At 41.8% G+C, this 21,441-nt stretch overlaps 1 protein-coding gene across 1 annotated transcript in view; it reads left to right on the forward strand.

Moving 5' to 3' along the window:
- Positions 1-21,441, forward strand: part of HERC2 (HECT and RLD domain containing E3 ubiquitin protein ligase 2) — a 3,346,202-nt gene that overhangs the window by 1,132,171 nt on the left and 2,192,590 nt on the right. The window lies entirely within an intron of this gene.

The raw sequence follows: 21,441 nt of genomic DNA on the forward strand, positions 1-21,441 counted from the left end.
AATAAGTGCTGTTTTATTGTACCAATTGTTGTATTTTTTATATGCATTTTGGGGCTCATAATCGAAAGAGAAAAACATCCAAAAACTGGCCTAAGTCGGCACTTGGACAAACATTGTCCATGTGCCGATAATAAATACGGGTTTTGGACATATTTCTAAACGACTTAGGCCTTCATAGTGTCGCTGAACGACCAAAGCTAAACAGGGTGTTTCAGGAGGAATATCGAGAGCGGGAGTTAGGCGGGACGTGGGATGGCTTAGACTTAGTTGTACAACATGTATAACCAAAAGTTATACAGCCCAGGATCGAAGGAACTTGGACGGAACATGGTCTAAGTCACAAAAACCCACCTAAAGTCACCAGATAAGCACTGCAGACACATAAAACAGACCCCCACACACTACTCCAGTGATCACCGACTCCCCCAACCCCATAAAAATCGTAATCACACCTTTAAAATTCAGCCTGCAGACCATCATCACCTGGCAGCCTGGCATAGGAAAGCCTAGTCGTCCAGCACAGAGGCGGCTTAAGGGGGTGGGTTAGGGACTCATCGAGAGGAAGACCCATGCCCATAAGCCCCTGTAATCACTGCATTGATACTTAAATATGTGCACTCCCCTATACACCCCCAAAACCCTTTTTTCTGGCATATAAGTGGCTCCTGCAGCCATAAGGGCTATTAGGGTGGTAGATAAGTGGGTCTAGGGGATTCTGGAGGTGGTTTGGAGGGCTCACCATGACCTATAAGGGAGCTGTAGTGAGGAGAAGACGTGACACTCTTTTTGTAAAGTTCACAGCAGTACCCTGAAAGGTACCCCACTATTTAGGTGCCATGTCTGGGTGTTTAGTCCATCACTTTGCAGAACCCTCCCAGGTCCAACAGTGCTTGTTCTAGGCATTTTTGACTTGGATGAAAAGTTGGACGAAAATGTGGTATAAAGATGGACGATTTAGCGACTTGGATGATCTAATCGGCAGGACATATAATTAGATGATTTTCGAAACAAAAAAAAATTTTGGATGTATTTTTTGAAAATGTGTCCTAGGCTGTTTTTTACTTTGGACAACTTGCAACTTAGACAAAAATGGACTTTGACGTTCCTTTCGATTATGCCCCTCCACATGTTTTATAATGAATAAAGATTTATTAAAAAAAAAAAAAAAAAAAGAAAACCCATATCAAAGCGGTTTTACAAAGTGTTATTAAAAGAAGACATTAATAACAAATTTTCTATACAGCAACAAGAAAACCAACAGGGCTGTGGCACAGTGGTTAGAGCCAGAGCCTCAGCACCCTGAGGTTGTGGGGTTCAAATCCCACGCCACTCCTTGTGACCCTGGGCAAATCACTTAATCCCCAGTTGCCCCAGGTACATTAGATAGATTGTGAGCCCCCCAGGACAGATAAGGAAAATGTTTGAGTACCTGAATGTAAACCACTTAGGCTTTAAGTGGTATATAAATACTTAAAATAAAATAAATAGTAAAGAATGGGGAGGGGGAAATAACCAAGATGGTGACGGAGAATGTTACATAGTTGGAGACTCCCCCCTCTTGGTATTTAAAAAGCAACATTAGGGCTTTCAGCCTGTTGGATTTACCTTTGAGGATATGCCGAAGAGGAGAGGGATGCAGAGGATAGTTCCTCCTGCTTCCACTGCTACCTCAGCGCCGTGGCCAACAGCAATTACCTCCTTTGCTGTGACTGTTACTCGGTGCTTATTTGCAGTCAGGGGTGGGCAGACCCCTGTCTTGGAAGACAAGATATCATTGAGCCTAGCGGGATCAGGGACGCCTCCACCCCCCGGAGGGATGCAGAGTGGTCCGACATTGCAACGGGAAGCGTTGGGAGTTTTTTCGCCAACGGCACTGCCGGTTTCCCCTCTGACCCCGAAAGGATTTGAATCTCAGAGGAGCGTCTCAATGAAGACGCTCTCGCGTGGAGGATCAGGCTCTCAGATGGCACCGGGAGATGTTGAAGATCTACAGAACATGAACTTGACTTCAGCTTCAGAAATTTCTCCTACTCCATCCCTAAAGCCATTTGTGAAGCCTGCTTTTGTGGACATGGACGCACTTTGGGAGCCATTGAAAACTTCCATCAGGTATGGTCCCTGTTCATTGTTCCTGTTATTGACTCTACTAAACAAATAAAAACTTTGGAGGAGAAAATACAGCAACAGTCAGTTAGAATAGATCAAGTTGAAAAATCAATTTCTGAAGTTAAAACACAAACTGGTCAACGGTTAAGAGACAGAAATATACTAATTAGGAAGATAGAAAATCTAGAGAATGCAAATCGAAATCTTAATTTATGACTTCTTAATTTTCCTGTCTCTAGACTTTATTCTCCTAAGGAAATGTTTCAATTATTTTTTACTTCTGTTCTGAAATATTCAGAGACAAATATGCCACCACTCCAGAAACTGTATTACCTTAATCTTATCAAGGAAGAAGCAGTGGCAGAAGAACCAACCAGATTGGATATTACTGGATTCTTAGAATCCTCTCAAGTAGAAATTACCGTCAGAGTCACGCTGTTAGTGACATTTGTCTTTCTCCAAGACAAAGAAACAATTCTGAAAAAGCTGAGTGTTTTGGCTCTAAAGTAGCAATATTTCCTGATGTCTCTAAATGGATACAATCCTGACGAAATAAGTTTTTAACCTTTCATCAATCGGTTTTGAATTTGGGGGCTACTTTCTAACTATGCTTCCCATGTAAATGTTGTATTTCCTATCAAAGTAATCGTTATGTCTTTTATGAACCTGAACAATTACAATTTTTCCTGGAAGGCAAAGTAGTTTCAAGGAACCCAGATAATGAAACCAATGTCCAGGAATTTGGCCAAACATAAATTTGGTTAACAGTTTCTGTATTCCCTTTTGCCTTTTTCTTAATTCCAACTTCCCTTGGTTATGATAGGTTTTTTCTCCTCCTCTCCCTTTTGTGGACTGTAATATAGTATGTAAGACATGATCAAAGTTTTTTTGTTTGAGGATTTTTATTTCTATTTCTTTATCAAAGTTTGTGCTTTGATGTAAATAAAAGATTAAAAAAAAAAAGAATGGAGAGGAAAAATACAATAGGGAAGGGGACAAGCAGATATATCAGCCAATGGGGCTTGGCTTAAGAAAGTATAAAAACTTCCTTAATACATCCTTAAAAGGATGATTATAAATCGTATGCATCTTTAAAAAGAAATGCTTTAAAGTTAGCTTTGAATTTATCAAGGGATGTGTAATTTCTCTTAAATGATTGGGGACCGAATTGCAGAGGGTAGGAGCTGTAACTGAGAAAATATTGGATCTCATTGTGTTGATGCATCTTAATGAGGGGATAGTCAACAGATTTTGATTCGAGGAATGTAAGGCTCGTTGAATAGTGTGAGGGATCAGTGGACTGTTAATGAACTTTGGTTGACCGGCGATTTTTGTAGGTGATTTGATGCTCAATAGGAAGTTAGTGAGCTTTAATCAGGAGGGGGGTGACATGATCATATTTGCGTGCTTTTGAAATAATTTTTACAGCGGTGTTTTGAATTATTTGGAACCATCTTATTTCTTTCTGTGTTTTCTCTGTTTCCGGTGTGGTGCTGTACACTGTTCCTCCTTTTCTTCTGAAAGTAGATTCCACTTTTCATGTGATTCAAGAAGTCCAGTTTCCTACTTTTGCTTCTTCCAGCTCAAGAGAGCAGGACTGGGTGTTGTGGTCCTTGAACATGCACAAGCTCTTGTTGCAGTATCTGGAGGTTATGAATGTTTTTCGTCTTGCTTTCGATCTTTTTGTTCTGGCAGGTCCTGCCTGCAAGGGCAGGCTGGCTTCCAAGGCCAATATTGCCAGATTGATCCGTATGCCCATTTCCGTGGCTAATGTTGCTGCTGGGTAAAAGCCCACCTCCACCACCCCCTCTTAAGGGACAGGCTCTTTCTACGAGAGGTATTTCATCTTCTGGCGCAGAGTCATCGGCTATCTCTTTAGATGAGATTTCCAGGGCTGCTACCTGGTCCTCATTGCTTACGTTCACCAAATTTTACAGGATCGATATGGCAGCCAAGCGAGATGCCACTTTTAGTGCCTCTGTTTTGGCAACAGGCTCATCAGTCCCACCCTGATTCTTCGGGACTGCTCTATTATATCCCAATCGTCCCGGAATAAAGTGCGATTTACAAGAAAGAAGATTAACAATGTTAAGAACCTAATCTTTCATTAGTGTTACCTACTACTTGGCAGGGGTTTGAACACAGGCTGTCAGGCATCCATAGGATGCTCAGCATTGTCTCACAGGGTGCCAACTGCATTTTCGCCCTCCCCCCCCTCATTTTTTTTTTTTTAGCTTTGCACATTCATTGGTCTGTGGGGTTCAGTCAGACATCAAGTCTGATTGTTAACCCAAAGATTCTGCATTGGAGATTCATTCTGGATGAGGCAGTGATATCTTTTAGAGAGTTGCGCTAAGATAGAAATAAAACCCATCCTCAATGGAATCAAACACGTCCCTGCTGGAAATCAAATTCATCCTGCCCGTCCACAGTTAATCATTCAATTATGCGACTGAATTAACAGCTCTGGTAGAGATCCATTTACAAATAAGCAAAAACACTTTATTAATTTGGAAATATTAATTGGGAAGATTACATACTTCGTAAATGGGTCTCTGCCAGCGCTTCTAATGTAAATATAAAATATAATACTCCAGCTGATGAAGACCCTCAAACTATGCCAGCTGAGGACTATGTCACTTGAAGGTAGCTGGGGGTCCCTTTGCCAAGCTTGGCAGGCAGCAGCAGCAGCATCCCTGAGTCACAAAAGCTGGCTCCTCCGTGGCTCAGGGATGCTGCCAGCAACTGCTACACTTGGTGGAGGGAAGTTCTGACCACCTATGGAGGAGGTCCTCAGCTGGTGATGCTAGGGAATCCCCACCAGCCACAGCAAGGATCAACAAGTACTTCAACACTGGAGAAATAAAGCCAGCAATGCATTTTATTTTCTGTTGAACACAATGCAAAGACCTCTGCTATATATGAGGTCTGTTCAAAAAGTTCCAGGACAGTTTGAATTGCGCACCAATGGAAAGTTCTTTTGAGACGTGCTAGGTTGCATTTAGTAACTTGAATCCTCATGAGCAACCTCCTTTTTCCCTTTTGTTGATTTTTGTTTTCGTCTCCAGTATCAGTCTCAAGTATCAGTTTTTGTGAAAGTGTGTTTTAATGATCAGCTATTTTTCATGTGCGACCTCAATGAGCAGTGCTACAGCGTGAAGTTCTGTTTTAAATTGGGTAAGATGGCTACAGAAACTTCTGAATTATTGAAAGTGGCTTATAGGGGTACATGTAATGAATTGTGGAAGGCGTTTTGAATGGTTTTCACGCTTCAAAAGTGGTCATGAATTAGTGAAAGACAATTTGCGAACTGGAAGACCATCAATATCAACTGATGATGATCATGTTAATCAAATGGAGGGTTCTTGTGCATGCTAATTAGCGATTTAACTTTTAGAGAATTGACAGGAATGCAACATCTCCATTGGTTCATGCCACAGCATTATAACAGAAGTTGGGGATGTCTTGCGTTGCAGCAAAGTTTATTCCATGGTTAATGACCAACGACCTGAAGAACAACTGCAAAAAATGTGATGACAGTTCTTCTCCAGATACCTTACTCTCCTGGCTTGGCCCCTGCTGACATCCTGCTTCCTAAACTTAAATACATGCTGAAAGGAAAGTGATTCAACAGCTGTGTTTCTCAATTCATTCCCTCCACCATGTCCAGCATTCCTCCCTTTTGCATCCCTTTCCATCTGTCCAAACATTCTGTCTCCACCACAACATCCAATATTTCTCCCTTTCTCCTCTCCACCATCATGTCCAACAATTCTCCCAAGATTTACAAAGAGAATAGGTAGAGAAGGGGGTTTGAGATATTCCAGGTCTCTCATTCTCTTCCCTCCCCAGGGTCTAGTTTTACTTCCCTCCCCTATTTCTCCCCTCCAACCCCTTGCAGGTCTCTACCTCTTATCCCTCTCCTCCAACCCATAGCTAAGACTCTGTCCCCTCGCGCAGCCACAAACCTTTTTTTCTCTCAACCTATGATTTCCCCTGCCCTCATGGGTCTGCCTGGATACTGGTAACAGCAGAAGGATCTTGGGGGCAGGAGCATGGCCCTCTCATGTCAGCTAAACCCTTCAATTCCCCTGCCCCCACCCACTCTGCCATATTTGGGCTGCTCCCCTCCTCGCTCTCCCTTCTAACATGGCTGCCGCAATCTCTTGCAGGTGCTCACGGTATTTCTTGTGTTACCGTAAGAGGTCATTGCAGCAATTTTAGAAGGGAGCAATAAAGAGGCAAGAGTGAAAAAGCTGGGCTGCCACGAAGGACCACCAGATACTTCAGTAGGCTTGGGGGAGGAGGGCATGGGAGAAGAGCTGCAGGTTGCTGACCGTGCCCTAGCCCATGCAGCATCCCTCCTTCCCAACATCCCTTTCCAATGTGTGCAGCATCCCTTTCCCTCCGTTACTACTCACTTCGAGCCCGTGTAGTCTTACCAGCCTTTCTATTCAGGCCAATGGCAGTGTTTCTTCACTCCACACTACTGGCAGCTGACCTGGAAGCCTTCCCTCTGATGCATTTTGTATCAGAGGAAAAGTTTCTGGGTTAGCTGTCGGTAGCGTGGAGGAGTGAAGGAACATTGCCATCAGCCTGAAAAGAGCGAGTGAGTGCGGCTACCTAGGACCCGGCGCCAGAAGAAAGTACCATTCCTGCAGGATCCCAAACAAAGACAATCCATCCCTGCAGGATCCCTGCGAACTCAGCAGGATTCTCATTGCCTCCACTCCTGTGCAGCTCCCTAATTTCTTTTCCTTTCCAGCTACATTGCCAGCACAGGTCACAGTGAGTTAAAGTTGTTTAGTTAATCGTAGGGCGGGGTGGGGGATGGTCTGTAAATTGCAAATTTGAACATTTCTGCATGTTTGTATATATTCCCCCACACCTAAATCCTAAAATTGCCAGTTTTGCTATTTCATTTTGCTATTTTTTGGCACCAAAATCTGATGGTGGCTATATTGATTTTAGTAATCTTTTTTTTTTCCAAAAGTCTTCTATACCTTCAAATCTTATTATGTCTCAAAACTGGTGGGATTGGAGTCCTGTGGCTATTACCCCAGTACATGTCAGAATGGCACAAAATGTGTGCTGGAGGAGTTTCCTTGCATCATACACTGCATAGGAGGGGGAGATGGGAGTGCTAGGCTTATTCTCCCCTTTGCTCTTTTCAGTCATAGAATGGGTAGCAAGCCCTTTGGTTAGCATCATTTTCTTTTCTGGGCCCCAAACAGTAGCTGTTTTGCACAGAAAGACATGGATATGCCTGTGCCCAAGCGATGCAAGATGGAGTCCTCTTCTTGAGACTCAGATTTGCCTGATTCAGCATTTTCCCTGGAATTTGTTAATTTAATGTGGAAAGCCTTTCAGGAGAGCTGTCCTGTTGCAGTGCAGGCTGGAAGCGCACCGGTCATGGGGGCAAGATCTCCCAAAATGCTCCTGCTTCACAGTCTACTGCATGTGAGAGATTATGGATGAAGATATGGATGATGATGAGTCTCTCACTATTTCCTTATTGTCTCAGGATGCACCCTCCCTGTTGCGGAATGCAGGGCTCCAGTCTGCCTCTTTGGAGCCCATGCTGGTTCTTGTTCTGACGAATGATCCCACAGTTCTGCTTTTATTCAAATCTGCAACTCTACTGGATTTCATTTCCAAATCCCTTCAGGAGCTAAATTTGGACTCCCAGCCGGTTCCTTCTACCTCCTCCTCTCTAATGAGTGGTATGAGAGTTCAGTCTTCTACGTTTCCATGGCATCCTGACTGTCTTAGTCTCAGAGCTGTGGAATGCTCCAGAGGGGTGTCTCAAGGTAACGAGAGTAATGACTTGGCTAATTCCATGGCACAGGAGTGGTATCAGCTGTTTACTCAGCCCAAGGTGAATTTCTTGGTTGCACAGGCTACAAAACACACCTAATCTAATCTTCCATTTATGTGTTGCACATACCTATACAGGCTCAAGGCGACAGATCAAGGAGGAAGGGGGAAAGTAGTAGGGAAGGGGTGTGGAGAAAATAAGATAGGGGACATAGAAGTAGGGGGAGTTACACAGAAACTAAGATTGTTAATTGTCAAAGAGGTAAGTCTTCAGACTTTTTTTCTGAATGCAGTATACTTTGTCTCTGTCCTGATAACTTCTAGTAGGTCATTCCAGGTTTTTACACCCAGATAAGTTAGCATAGAGTGGAAAATTCGCTTGTAGTGGAGGTTTTTTTGTGGATGATAGATTTAGTTGGATTCTGTTAAGGATTCTTTTTGATGTTTACCAAATATTAGAGAATAATTGGATGAGAGGGGCTGCTGAGCTTCCGTATAGGAGCTGTTGTAGAATAATTTGAAAATTATTCGGGATGATATTGGGAGCCTGATGAAGATTGTGATTGAGTCAAATTTTTTTAATTTGTAGATTAGTCTAATTGCTGTGTTCTAGATGAGTTGTAGTTTGTGGATGAGAGAAGTGTTGATGCCAAGGTAGGCGGAGTTGCAATAGTCCAGTTGAGGTAGGACTATCATCTGAATGATCACAGCAAAGTAGTATGGATGGAAGTATGTTCTTGTGAGTCGCAGTTGATGCATAGTGTAGATGGTCTTTTTCTGAAGGTTAGAAATTTGTGGTTCCATTGTGAGAGTGTCGTCTAAAATGCAGCCTAGTACTTTGGTGGATTTTTCCATTTTAAGAGTGATGCCAGATGGAAGAGTGAGGCTTTGGTCTTAGTGGCATTCAGTTTCAGCTTGTTGTTCATTGCCCAGGTTTGAATTTTATCTATATTGTTTGAGAATTTTTTGGCAATATTAGGATGGTTATTAGTTATGGGACTGAGGAGGAGGAGGATGTTGTCGGCATACGATAGTACCGTTTCATCTTCCAATTTGATAAGACCTAGTGAGCTCATGAATAAATTGAATAGGATTGGGGATAATGGGGAGCCTTGTGGGACGCCACACAACGCCTTCCAAGGGTTGAAGTATGATTCTTGCCATTTGACTACGTATTTACGATTTTGTAGGAAGTCGGCGAACAAGTTCTTGTTATACCGATTTCTGAGAGTTTGGTTAGCTAAACCTTTAGCACGACTTTTCCACTAAAAAAAATAAATAAAAAATCTGCATGATTATTCCAGCCAATTCCTACCCATTCCCTGCATGACTTAATCTACTAGCTCCTCTCTCAAGCCTCTCAGTCTCTTGGACCACTCTATATAAGATGGCTCTCTTAACCAATTGTTTGATTTGGGCCCTCATTGTCTATTTGATCTGCTACAAAAGCAAGTCAGTTGCTTCATTTTTTGCTATCTCTATCCCAGTACTCATAAGATCTCGCCCAGCCAACTCAGACCATCTTAGAGCTGATAATCCTTCTCTATACGAATGCTCAGAATGGGGTCCCTTCCTAATCCCAGTCCTATCCACCTCACAAAAACAGCGGAAACTGAGAAAGATTACCTATTCTGTAACCACCGACGCTCCTTACCATCACACTCTTCACGGATTCTACTTAAACATACATTCAATTAGGAATAAGTCACAGCTGGTCAAAGACTGGCTGGAAGAAGCCAACCCCGATTTTGTTCTTCTAACAAAAACTTGGTAGCAGACAACAACATTATTATATGCGACTGTCTGCTCCCGGGATTTAAAATTTTATCTCTACCCAGAAGCAGAGGCAAAGGAGGAGGATTAGCCATCATCCTAAAAGAATCTTTCAAGTCCACAATCCTAGCCTCAAACTCCTCAGCGGACCTCAAAATCATATCCTGTAAACTCTGGTCAGATCAGTTAGAAGACGCTCTAATAATCACCTTATTCTACATTCCTCCTAAGAAATGGCCAGCAGCCAAATACATTTTCTACGAATTCCTCCTCACAAATTCTACACTAGGCCCACACAACCTACTGACAGGTGATCTAAACATTCACCTTGAGCAGACAGAGTAGGGTGACTCCAAAGATATAATTTCCTTCATTTCTTCACTTGATTTCTTTGTGCCGCCTCCAGAAAAGACCCACCAAAAAGGCCACCAGCTAGATCTTGTCACTTTTTCCACTAATGAACCAGCCAATCCCAAGATTTACTGGAACAAAGCCATATGGACCAACTCGCTATGGTCAGACCACCATTTATGCAGTTTCAATTTCTACTGGCAAGTAAGATGCCCCCCCACACAAACCCAAGGTGACAAAAAGACCTAAAAAAATGGTTGCTAGCAGAGGCATGATGAACCAAATAGAATTCTGGTCACACTATGACCTATCTTCTAGCCCAGACTCAGACTCCTTCTTGGCAGATTCCTGGACCAACATGAGTACACAAATTTTAAACAAAATGGCCCCCACTAAACTTAAGAAAAATAAGAAATAAGAATCTGGATGGCTAGTACGATACCAAGTTAGGAAATATGAAACGGGATTTACAGAAACTCGAAGGACAATGGTTGAAATCAGGGGACAGTGTGGGGAGGTCAAATTGGAGACTAAAATTAAACAAATACAAAAAAATAATAATAAAGAAACGCTCTAACTTTTATGCTCAAAAAATTGGATCGCCGAACACCAATAGTAGAAATCTCTTTGAATTAGTCAACAATCTCTACGATATACAGGCCTTATCCTGTCCTACCCTTGATTCCCCACCATCTGCAGATGACTTGGCTGAATTTTTCAACAACAAAATCATCAATTTGATATCCAAACTAGCGGGCTCCTCAACCAACCTTTTGGACTACCCGTTTGCCCAACACAAAGATGACCCTAGGGTAGACATGGCATGGAATAACTTCACTACACTATCCTGGCAGCAATTCTCCAAACATTTTGCAAAATACGCCGTTTCCTACTGCAGATTAGATTGCTGCCCCCCAAATATTATGAAAGTCGCTCCAATCTCTTTCAAAGCCAAGCTATACAACTGGTTCTCCTCTCTCTTACTAACCGGTACTTTCCCTGAGGATCTAGGCCAGATTTTGATTACCCCAATTGTAAAAAACCCTAGATAATCTACCAAACTGACATCTAATTACAGACCAATTGCGAGCACTCCCCTATTCGTCAAGCTAATGGAAGGACTGGTCAACCAGGATCTAGTATTGTATCTGGACAAATTTAGCATACTGCATGACTATCAGTCTGGTTTTCGTTCCGGATTCAGCACTGAAACTGTCATGGCATCACTTCTAGACTTCCTCCATACCTTATTCAGCCAGGGTACAAGTGCTCTTATCCTGCAACTAGACTTAAGTAGTGCCTTCGATCTAGTTGACTATGCTATTCTGATTGCCTGTCTGGAATCAATTGATCTTTCAGGTAACGTATTAAAATGGTTTCGGGGTTTTCTGAGCAAACGGTCATATCAAGTCTACAGTGACAATAAAATATCCTTTAGTTGGGTTAACTCTTGCAGAGTCCCGCAGGGCTCTCCTCTTTCCCTCACATTGTTCAACATCTACCTTGCCTCATTGGGGAACCTACTACATAGCTTAAAGGTTAAATTTTATATCTATGCTGACAATATCACCATTGTTATTCCCCTTACTTCTCTGACCTCCGAGATAAAGATTCATCTATCATCCATTCTAAATGAAATCGAACGATGGATGACCAAATTCAAATTGAAGCTCAACACCGACAAAACTAAATTTTTCCTGGCAAGCCCTAACGACAAAATCAAAGACTCCTTGATCTCCCTGAATGGTCAGGACTTCCCTATTGACCACTCCATTAAAATCCTGGGAGTCACCTTGGACTGCCACCTCACTCTAAATGCACACTGATCAGGATAATTGCACACATGCGTACTTATAGCTTTCTAGGGTTGTAAAATGAAAATGGAAAAAAATAATGATGCAAAATATTTTAATAAAATCCAAAATCTTATTTTTTATTAGATATCAATATTAGATCATAAGATTACTCAATTAATTGATTAGCAAATCAATTGAGTATCATTTGCATCAGAGAATTATTACAGAAGCCAAAAGCTGGCCTTGCTCATAAAAAATTCCAACGTTTTACCAGTTACACGTCCATATATATCCTAAATGACGACATTCCTTCGTTACAATCCATCTGCAGTCTAATTGGTTTACATTATTTATTCCCATATAAGGCTAGCTTCATATAGGCGTGTCACAAATTACATTCTTATGTCTAAAAAAGTTACATTCTCACATTAAGCTTACATATTTTATAAAAAGAAGAAATACATCTAATATAATAAAATGGTAGACGCGCATGCGCACTAAAAAAATTGTGTTCCCTGAGCTGTCCCGTTTTTTTTAGTGTGCATGCGCGGGTTGTACGTCACCAGTCAATCGCCTCCACAGGCCGGACCGCAGCCAAACGGACCGCGGGAAGGGAAAGGGGGAGGGGAGGAGGGCTTCGAGGGAGCCGGCTGTCGGAGGAGGGCAGACGCGGGCCCAGGATCAAGTCCAGCTGTACAATCCTGTCCCTTAAGCCGCAGCGGCTTTGAAAACTGCTCCCTTAGTTACCGCGGGAAGGGAAAGGGGGGGGGGAGGAGGGCTTCGAGGGAGCCGGCTGTCGGAGGAGGGCAGACGCAGGCCCAGGAGCAAGTCCAGCTGTACAATCCTGTCCCTTAAGCCGCGGCGGCGGCTTTTAAAACGGCTCCCTTAGTTCTTTGTTCGATTTTTTTTAAAGTTTAACGCTGCCGCCATGGCTCCTCTCACGATCCCGGCCTGTGTCAGAGAAGGCTTCCGACGCAGGCGGGATCGTGAGAGGAGCCGCGTCGGCATCTTTAAACTAAAAAAAAAACAAAAAACCAGCAAATAACTAAGGGAGCCGTTTTATCTGCATGCTGCTACGAAGGAACAGGTGAAGGGGAGGGAAATGCTGATGCTGATGCACAGGGAGCAGGCAGGCATGGCAGGCAAACAGGGGGAGAGGGAAAGGGGCTGCTTTGGGGGTAGGGGTGTGCTGGGGGCACACAGCAATCATGAGCAGGGGATCACAGAGCAGGCAGACATGGCTCAACAAGGGGAGAGGGAAAGGGGGCTGCTTTGAGGTGAGGGGTTTGCTGGGCCAGCAGCAATCATAGGGGGGAAACAGAAGGGGGCCACGGAGCAGGCAGGCATGGCACAAAAGGGGGCAGGGGCATTGGAAAACGGGGCTGTTTTGGGGGGAAGGGTGTGCTGGGGGCACACACCAAGAGATAGGCAGGCATGACACAATGGAGAAATACAGGCAGGCAGGGCACAAGGCAGACACACAAACAGAAAGAATGACAGACAGACAGACAGCATCCAAGCACAGAGAGAGAAAGGAAAAAAAAAACAGTCTACTCTAGCACCCGTTGGACAGGGGGAGAACGAAAGAGATGCTGATGGACAGGGGGGCTGAAGAAAAAGGAACGGAGGACTAATGTTGGACAGGGGGAGAAGGAAACAGGTGCTGCTGGACAGGGGGGAGGTAAAACAAGGGAGAAGGGCTGCTGCTGCATAAGGAGAGCAGTGAAGGGGTGGTGGTGGACACAGGGAGGGTAAAAGGAAGGGAAAATGGACAGGGGGAGCAGGCAAGGGGTGATGATGGACAGCCAAGGAAAAAGAAAGGCAGAAAGAAAAAAAGCGACTAAGGAGAGAGAGAAAGAAATAAAGACAGACACACACACATATGTTCTAGCACCCGTTAATGTAACGGTCTTAAAGACTAGTAGATCAATATTATAATACACTTACAAAACTCCTCAGATTCTATATTCTTTCCTGTAAATGTCAGTGTTCTTTTCTATTCTGAGATCTTTGTCTCACAAGACTGCACAAAGAAAAGATGGAAAGAGCAGGTACCCCTCCCATCAAAATTCTATGTAGAAAAAAAAGTTGCTCAAGTCAGAGGTCAAACACCATCTGTTGCCTTATCAGGATCTCTTCAGGATTTCAGATATACGAAAATCAAAATAACATATATTCCTATCTAATCTATATTGGTTGTTAACATATATTCCTATAGCTACCTAAGAAAATTTCTATTATGTAATTTTTCCTAACTTTCTGATACTTAACTTTGGATCAATTCATACCATGATACACATGTGGTTTAGATTTGTCCTTAGCAAACTCAAGTCATGGTAAACCTAGGGCCCCCTGGTATGTGGATACCAGGTCAAAAGCCAACTCCTGTCTGCCTACATTTCCCTGAGAATTGGCCTAGTTCAGGCTGGTCACTCTAACACAAAGAAACTCTATAAGAAACTTAAGCTTCCCATCTGGAGTACATTTGATATGGTAGTCATCAATCACAAAAATGTCTTAGCTTGCCTCCCTATATCCGTCAAGCACATGACATATATCAAATCCATATGGTAACTTAAAGTCCCTGTTTTTAAACTTTTTGTATTTCTGATCATTTTATTCCAGATTATCCAATTTTCATTTATTAATTTATAGCTACTAATCCACATTCTCACTTGCTCTTGGATCAGGCCTTATCTGTCAACAGTTTTTCTTTTCTTTCTAGCTAGTTAATCCTGATGCAATGTGAGAAAGTGTAATAGCTGAATTTTTTTATTTCATGTTTGCTCACTGTTACCTGCCCAGATAAACTAAACTGGCCCTACTCAGAACTACTTAAGGCATAGGACCAGGTCCTTAACACACAGACTTACTAGTTAAAAAATGCTTTTCGGTTCTATGGAAACTCAGAACCATCAGAAAATACTTTGATACACCATCCTTCCGCTTACTGGTTCAATCATCCATCCTTGCTTGATTATTGCAATATTATTTACTTGGGTTCCTTAAAAAAAAACATGCAGGCAAATGGAACGACTGGCTTAGTAACATTTTTGCGCACTCTTCATCCTACTTCAATTTTAGAAAACTATTAAAAACAAGTCCTGTTCAATCAATTTGTTAACTAAGATCTACTCACCACTTTTTATTCAATCCTGTAACCCTATGAACCTTTTAGCTTTCATAATTCTTATTATGTAAGATTGTATTGCTGATATTTGATTGTAATCTCTTCACTGATTGTCCAGTGGCCTCTTGCTGTAAACCACCTCAAACTTATATGGCTTTGGCGGTATTTAAGAATAAAATTATTATTATTATTTATTGGTGGTCCACTGAGTCGAAGGCTGCGGAGATATCAAATTGGAGTAATATTGACTGATGACCCAAACTTAGCAACTGTTTGATTTTTGTGATTAGTGATAGTTTTAAGTTTAAGTTAAGTTTATTAGGATTTTATATACCGCCTATTAAGGTTTTCTAAGCGGTTTTACAAATCAGGTACTCAAGCATTTTCCCTATCTGTCCCGGTGGGCTCACAATCTTTCTAACGTACCTGGGGCTATGGAGGATTAAGTGACTTGCCCAGGGTCACAAGGAGCAGTGCGGGGTTTGAACCCACAACCCCAGGGTGCTGAGGCTGTAGCTTCAACCACTGCGCCACACTCTCCTCAATATAATGAGAAGCTCAATGCTGAGCTTTTTTCAGAAGCCGAATTGGGATGCATGAATGCAGGAGTGTTGCTCTATGTAAGAGGTTAGCTGCTTGCTGACATGGGACTCAAGGATTTTAGTGAGGACTGGAATGCCAGCAATTGGTCTGTAGTTAGATGCTATGGAGAGGTCTGCTTGGGCTATTTTCGGTATAGGGGTTAAAGCTATTTTTCCCATTTCTTTGGGTAGGTGTCCTTGGTTCAAGAAACTATTTAAAAGGTTGGTGAGGCAGTTGATAATATGATGCAGAGCAGCTGAAAGAAAGCATGGAGGACAGTTGTCCAGGGTGCTGCTTCATATGGCTAGCTCTGATATTAGCTTATTGGTGTTGTGGATGGATAGGTTAATGAATGAGAACCAGATCTGGTCTATTTTTATGGATTTAGAGTATTCCATATAGTTGTTTTGGGAAGAATTTGTTCCGATTGGACCAACTTGACTTTGTTGAGGAAGAAATCTGCAAGTTCTTGGGCTGAGATTTTATTAGAGAAGGTTGCAGATTCTTGGTTTGGGGGGGATGTCAGTTGTATTAGATGGAACAGTTTTTTGTTGTCGGTTGTGTTGCTTCCTATACTTCTGGTGTAGTAATTTTTCTTTGTTTCGGATATATTGTCCTTATATTTATTTATGGCTGCTCTCCATTGTGTTCTGGTGTCTTGTTTTTCCTCCATTTCCTCTCTAGACGTCTGCATAGTTGTTTGTCTAGTCTTAAGGGCTCCGTAAACCAGAGCAAAATTCGGTTTGATTTTATTTGTGTGGGTGGAGGAGGGATACAGTATCTAGGGTTTTGGATATGATTTTGTTTCAATTGAGTATCATTGAGGTGGTATTCGAGGGGGAGGGGAGTGATTTTGACACTATTTTCCAGAAGAAATCAGGTCTTGTTTTCCTGCGGATTAGGCTTGTGTCTTTGGTGACTTTGGAATTCTGGTCTATGTCAGTTAAGTTAAGGCAGAATTCTAGGAGATAGTGATCTGTCCATGGGACTGAGGACTATTTGGCCCCATTGACTATGTTATGGGGAGAGGATGCAAACAGGTCTAGGGTATAGCCTTTTTCATGGGTGGGGCCTGAAGGTGTGATTGTGATTTGGCAGTCCTCAAGTAGAGTCTTGAGTTTAGTGACTTCTTTATTTTCTGCAGATTCAAGGGGTAGTTTGTTATCACTGAGTATGATTAGTTTGTCATGTTGGAAAGTGAGGTTCGTTATTATTTCCATCATTTTTGTGATGGAGTCTGAATTAGTACTAGGTGGTCTGTAGAGTAGGAGGATTCCGTTCTTGTGTGTGGGGTTTAGCTCGCTTTCGAGCGTGCAGGTGATGTATTCTAGGTTGCGTTGTGAGCTTGAGTCTGTCATGGCGATGGTGTATGAGTTTTAGTAGATTATTGTCAGGCCACCGCTTCGTTTCTCCTGAATGAGGTGCTCAAGTTTATGCGAGCTCGCCAAATAGACATAGTCCTTAAGAGACTTTAGGCGTTATCTTTGGGAGTCAAGGCGGCCTCTGTGGTATCTTTTGTGACCCATGCCTGTCTTTCTAGGCTGTGAACGTTAGATCACTAGGGCAATGAGCTCCAGCTCCTTTTATCAGGAGTTGATTATTTGGCAGATGCTTTCTACAACATAGTTCATGTCTTGAGTAAATCATCAGTTTACTCAATTTCTGCCTAAAGGAAGTTATGGATCCGGCAATGGGCTGGTGATTCCACGTCCAAATCAGCTCTTAACAGACTCCCTTTCAAAGGGCAGTTGTTGCTCAGGAAAGGACTAGGACTAGAAACTAGGAAATTTGACCATGTAACCTCTTTACTTCGGAATGCCCATTGGCTGCCAATCAATCAAAAAATTTCTTATACAATTTCATTAATAACGTTTAAAACAATTCAATCAAAATAACCAAAATTCATTGATAAATATCTCATTCTATATGAGCCATCCCAGACTCTTAGATCATCTGACCACAAATTGCTTACAGTCCCCTCCCTTTGCATAATAGGAACAAAAAAGCACAACATTTTTTCAGTAGGGGCCCCGCAACTTTGGAATACCCTACCAGCTTTTGTAAGGGAGGAGAGCAACCTTGACCGTATCAAGGGCCTACTGAAGAGTTATCTATTCAAAGAAGCCTTCAACATATGATCTAATCGTTCATATCATTCTTCAAATTCCCCCAAAGAAACAAGTAGCAATGTTCCCTTTCCTTTTGTTTGTTCCTTATTTGGCTTTCTTTCCTATACAATTTGTAGTTCCAACCCAGCTTCCTTTTGTTTCATGTTTGTCTGTCAAATATTGTTGTCTATTAGTATGCCATTTATTTGATGTTTTATCTTAAATTCTTTTTAATTTCTCTGTTAATGATGTTGTTTTTATCTTCTTATAATTTTGTTTTTGTTTTCCCTATATATTTTAACTTGTATTTCACTTAGAAATTGTATAAGTGACAATAAAATTTTAATACAAACTTGAAACTTGATCTCATTGACAGCAGGCCCAGAACATTCTGGAGCTATATCCCAGAGATTCTCCGAGAGTTATAGGCATAGATTTTCCAGGTCTAGACGCAACCAGTCCTCAGCCCAAGCTGCTACCTGCTTCAAGAAGTCGCAATGACACCAGATCAGGTGTGGCCTCTCTCAAGATTGGGGGCCGACTTAGATTTTGCACAAACATGAGTTTGAATTTCTTCCGACCTCTGGCTTCTGGATATCATCCAGAGTGGATAAAAGCTGGAATTTGCTCAGCCTTTAACAGATTGGGTTGTGGAGTTTCCCATAGGGCATCCGGAAAAAGTGATCTGAGTGCAAGCTAGTGTGAGAAGGTTGTTAGACATTCAGGCCATAGAGCCTGTGCCGTCTGAAAGCTCGGGCAGATACTCCATATACTTTATTGTTCCAAACAAATGATCCAATGATTGGAGACCCATTCTGGACCTTACTCACGTAAATGCAGTGCTTGGAGTCTCACGTTTTCGCATAAAGACCGTTTGATTTGTCATATCCTCTCCAGATATGATGGAGGCCTACTTGCATATTCCAATTTTCCCGGACCACAGAAAGTTCCTAAGGTTTCATGTTCTGGATCAGCATTACCAGTTGTCGGCCCTGCCCTTTGACCTGAAGACAGCTCCCTGTACATTCACCAAAGTGATGATGGTGGTGGCAGTCTCTTAATTATGTTCTTGGAGGCCAATTAGCCCTTTGGGACATGAAGAGTAGTCTATTACTAGTATACTTTGGGTTACTTTTTGAGCTCCTTTAATACTTCGTTTCATGTTTATTATTTATTTGATATACTGCCTATCATTACAGCTAGCTTTCAAAATATGGCTTATTTTTTTAGTTGTTTTAGCTTTGGTCAATACAACACGTATAAATCAAAGACCTAAGCTGTATATACATTCCACAAGCTGTTTTTTAGTCTTAAGCAATAGCCTCAGCCCCACCACTCCGCCGCTATGTTAATTTACCATTGCGGGAAGAATTACATGAGAGCTCATCATTGGCTGATTGTACTAATATTTTAATGAAATTTGCTTGTATTTTAAAAAACTTTCTTAATTTCTAAATAAATATTTTACTATACTAATGTACTTAGCTTTTTTTTATTGCTGAGCCAACTTCCGGGAGTCAAACCCGACATGCCATGTTTCGCACTAAAAAGTGCTTTATCAAGGGTCTCCCATGACCGCCCATGTCATCCGACAATTCAAGTGTAAGAATGCAAGAAATTAAGAAAGTTTTTTTAAAAAACAAGCAAATTTCATTAAAATATTAGTACAATCAGCCAATCAGCAAATGGTAAGGCGGATAGAAGAGCCAGATCCAAGATGGCTGCGGATGCAAGTCGCTAAAGCAGGTCGCCGAACAGACGCCAAATTGAAGATTTCTGAGCTCCTCTTTGAGCTCTAATTTGTTCTTAACATGCCGAAAAGAAGAGGAAAGAGCACTGGTGGGGCCTCCCTGCGCTCCGGAACACCTACCTCCGGAAATATTGAAGCGCTGTTTCGGCGATTCCAGGGCACCATGACGACGTCGGGAGATTTGCGGTTAGAGACACCTCATGTGAACGGAATAGAGGTGTCTCACCGAAGTTTTGAGACCACGCTGAGTCCCGACGTAAGACCTCCTCCTATGCACCCCCGAGCAACCAGCTCCCCAGGGGTCGAGAGCCTACCGGAAGTTGGGATGGGCTCCCCCCCGGAGGCTGCGCGGAGCGGTGTTGAGGAAGCCGTTTCAGGCTCACAAGCTTTGCAGGAGAGCCTGAACACGGACGGGGCTGCAGTAACAACTGAAACTGGACCTACTCTGGCGGAGGGAAGTGGAGGAGAGCGGTCGACTGGTGAGCAAAAACTTTTGATTACTCATTTACAATTTCCTACTATAGTTAAGCCCCAAGAAGTTACTTTAGATGCCTTGTGGGACTTGGTGGCTAATATGGTAAAAATAACTAATATTCAACAAGTGCAAGTGGAGGGGAAAATGAAAGATCAAGAAAAAGAAATTTCCTCAATAAAACAAGATATTGCTGACTCTAATATATCTTTGGATACTATCAAAAGTGAATTAAAATCTTCCAAACAGCTTCAAGAGACTTTAATTAAGGACAATGTAAATTTGAGAAGGAAGATTGAGTCATTTGAAAATTTTTCAAGAGCCAACAATATCAGACTGATTAATTTTCCACGAATTACAACCATCACTCCGCGTGAGATGTTAAAACGATACCTGACGGAAATATTAGATGTTCTTGAGGGTTCATTACCTCCATTTACACAGGTGTACTATCTTCCCAAGAAAAATCAAATTCAGCAACAGGAAGAAAGCCAAGGACCAATGGATGTATCGGCATTATTGGAATTATCAGATAGAGAAATGGCTACTCCCTCAACATTAGTGGCAACTTTAGCTCTAACAATGGACAAGAATTGGATTTTGAGACTTTTCTTTAAAAATAGAGCGAAAGAATTTATGGGACTTAAAATACAAATGTTTCCAGACTTAGCTAGAGACACACAAAGGCGAAGAAAAGAGTTTCTTATGTTAAAACCGGGAATTATAGCTCTTGGAGCAACATTTTTCCTACGATATCCTTGTAAATGCGTTATACAATATAAATCTCAAAAATATGTTTTCTTTGAGCCTTACCAGCTGACATCCTTCCTATCTCTTTCTCGGCTCGAGAAGGAAAAGAAAGAAGGAGTATAGAAAATTTGATGTCCTCACTAGCTGACTAGCATTATTTTCCTTAATAATAATTTCTTGTTTCTCTCCGTTCATAATAACATTTTGGATCTTATGTGGACTTGAGCTGAATTAAGTTTAATTAAGTATCTTTGAATTTATAGTATTATTGTGAAAAAATTTTTTTTGACTTAACAGCTTTCTGTACAAGTTAATCTTGAATTGTATTTTTGAAAATCGAATAAAGAAATAATATAAAAAAAAAAAAAAAAATATATATTAGTACAATCAGCCAATGATGAGCTCTCACGTAATTCTTCCCGCAATGGTAAATTAACATAGCGGCGGAGTGGTGGGGCTGAGGCTATTGCTTAAGACTAAAAAACAGCTTGTGGAATGTATATACAGCTTAGGTCTTTGATTTATACGTATCATTACAGCTAGGCAGTTTATAATAAATTTAATAAAAAACATATCTGATAAAGCAGGGGATTAAAAGAAAACATTATTACTGGCATGTTTCTTACTCTGTTTGAATGTTCATAGTTCCTGTGTTACTTTGTTTGAGCAGAACAGACTTATTAGTTGGGAACATTTTCCCATATCCCTACTTCACCTAATTTTGGTTGAGCTCTTGCTTGCTTGGGGACTAACTGTAGGTGGCAGTAGAGATCTCAGTGAAGAAGGAGGGATACAGAAAAATGCAG

The sequence above is a fragment of the Geotrypetes seraphini genome, chromosome 6 (genome assembly GCF_902459505.1).
Source record: "Geotrypetes seraphini chromosome 6, aGeoSer1.1, whole genome shotgun sequence".
Taxonomy (NCBI): domain Eukaryota; kingdom Metazoa; phylum Chordata; class Amphibia; order Gymnophiona; family Dermophiidae; genus Geotrypetes; species Geotrypetes seraphini.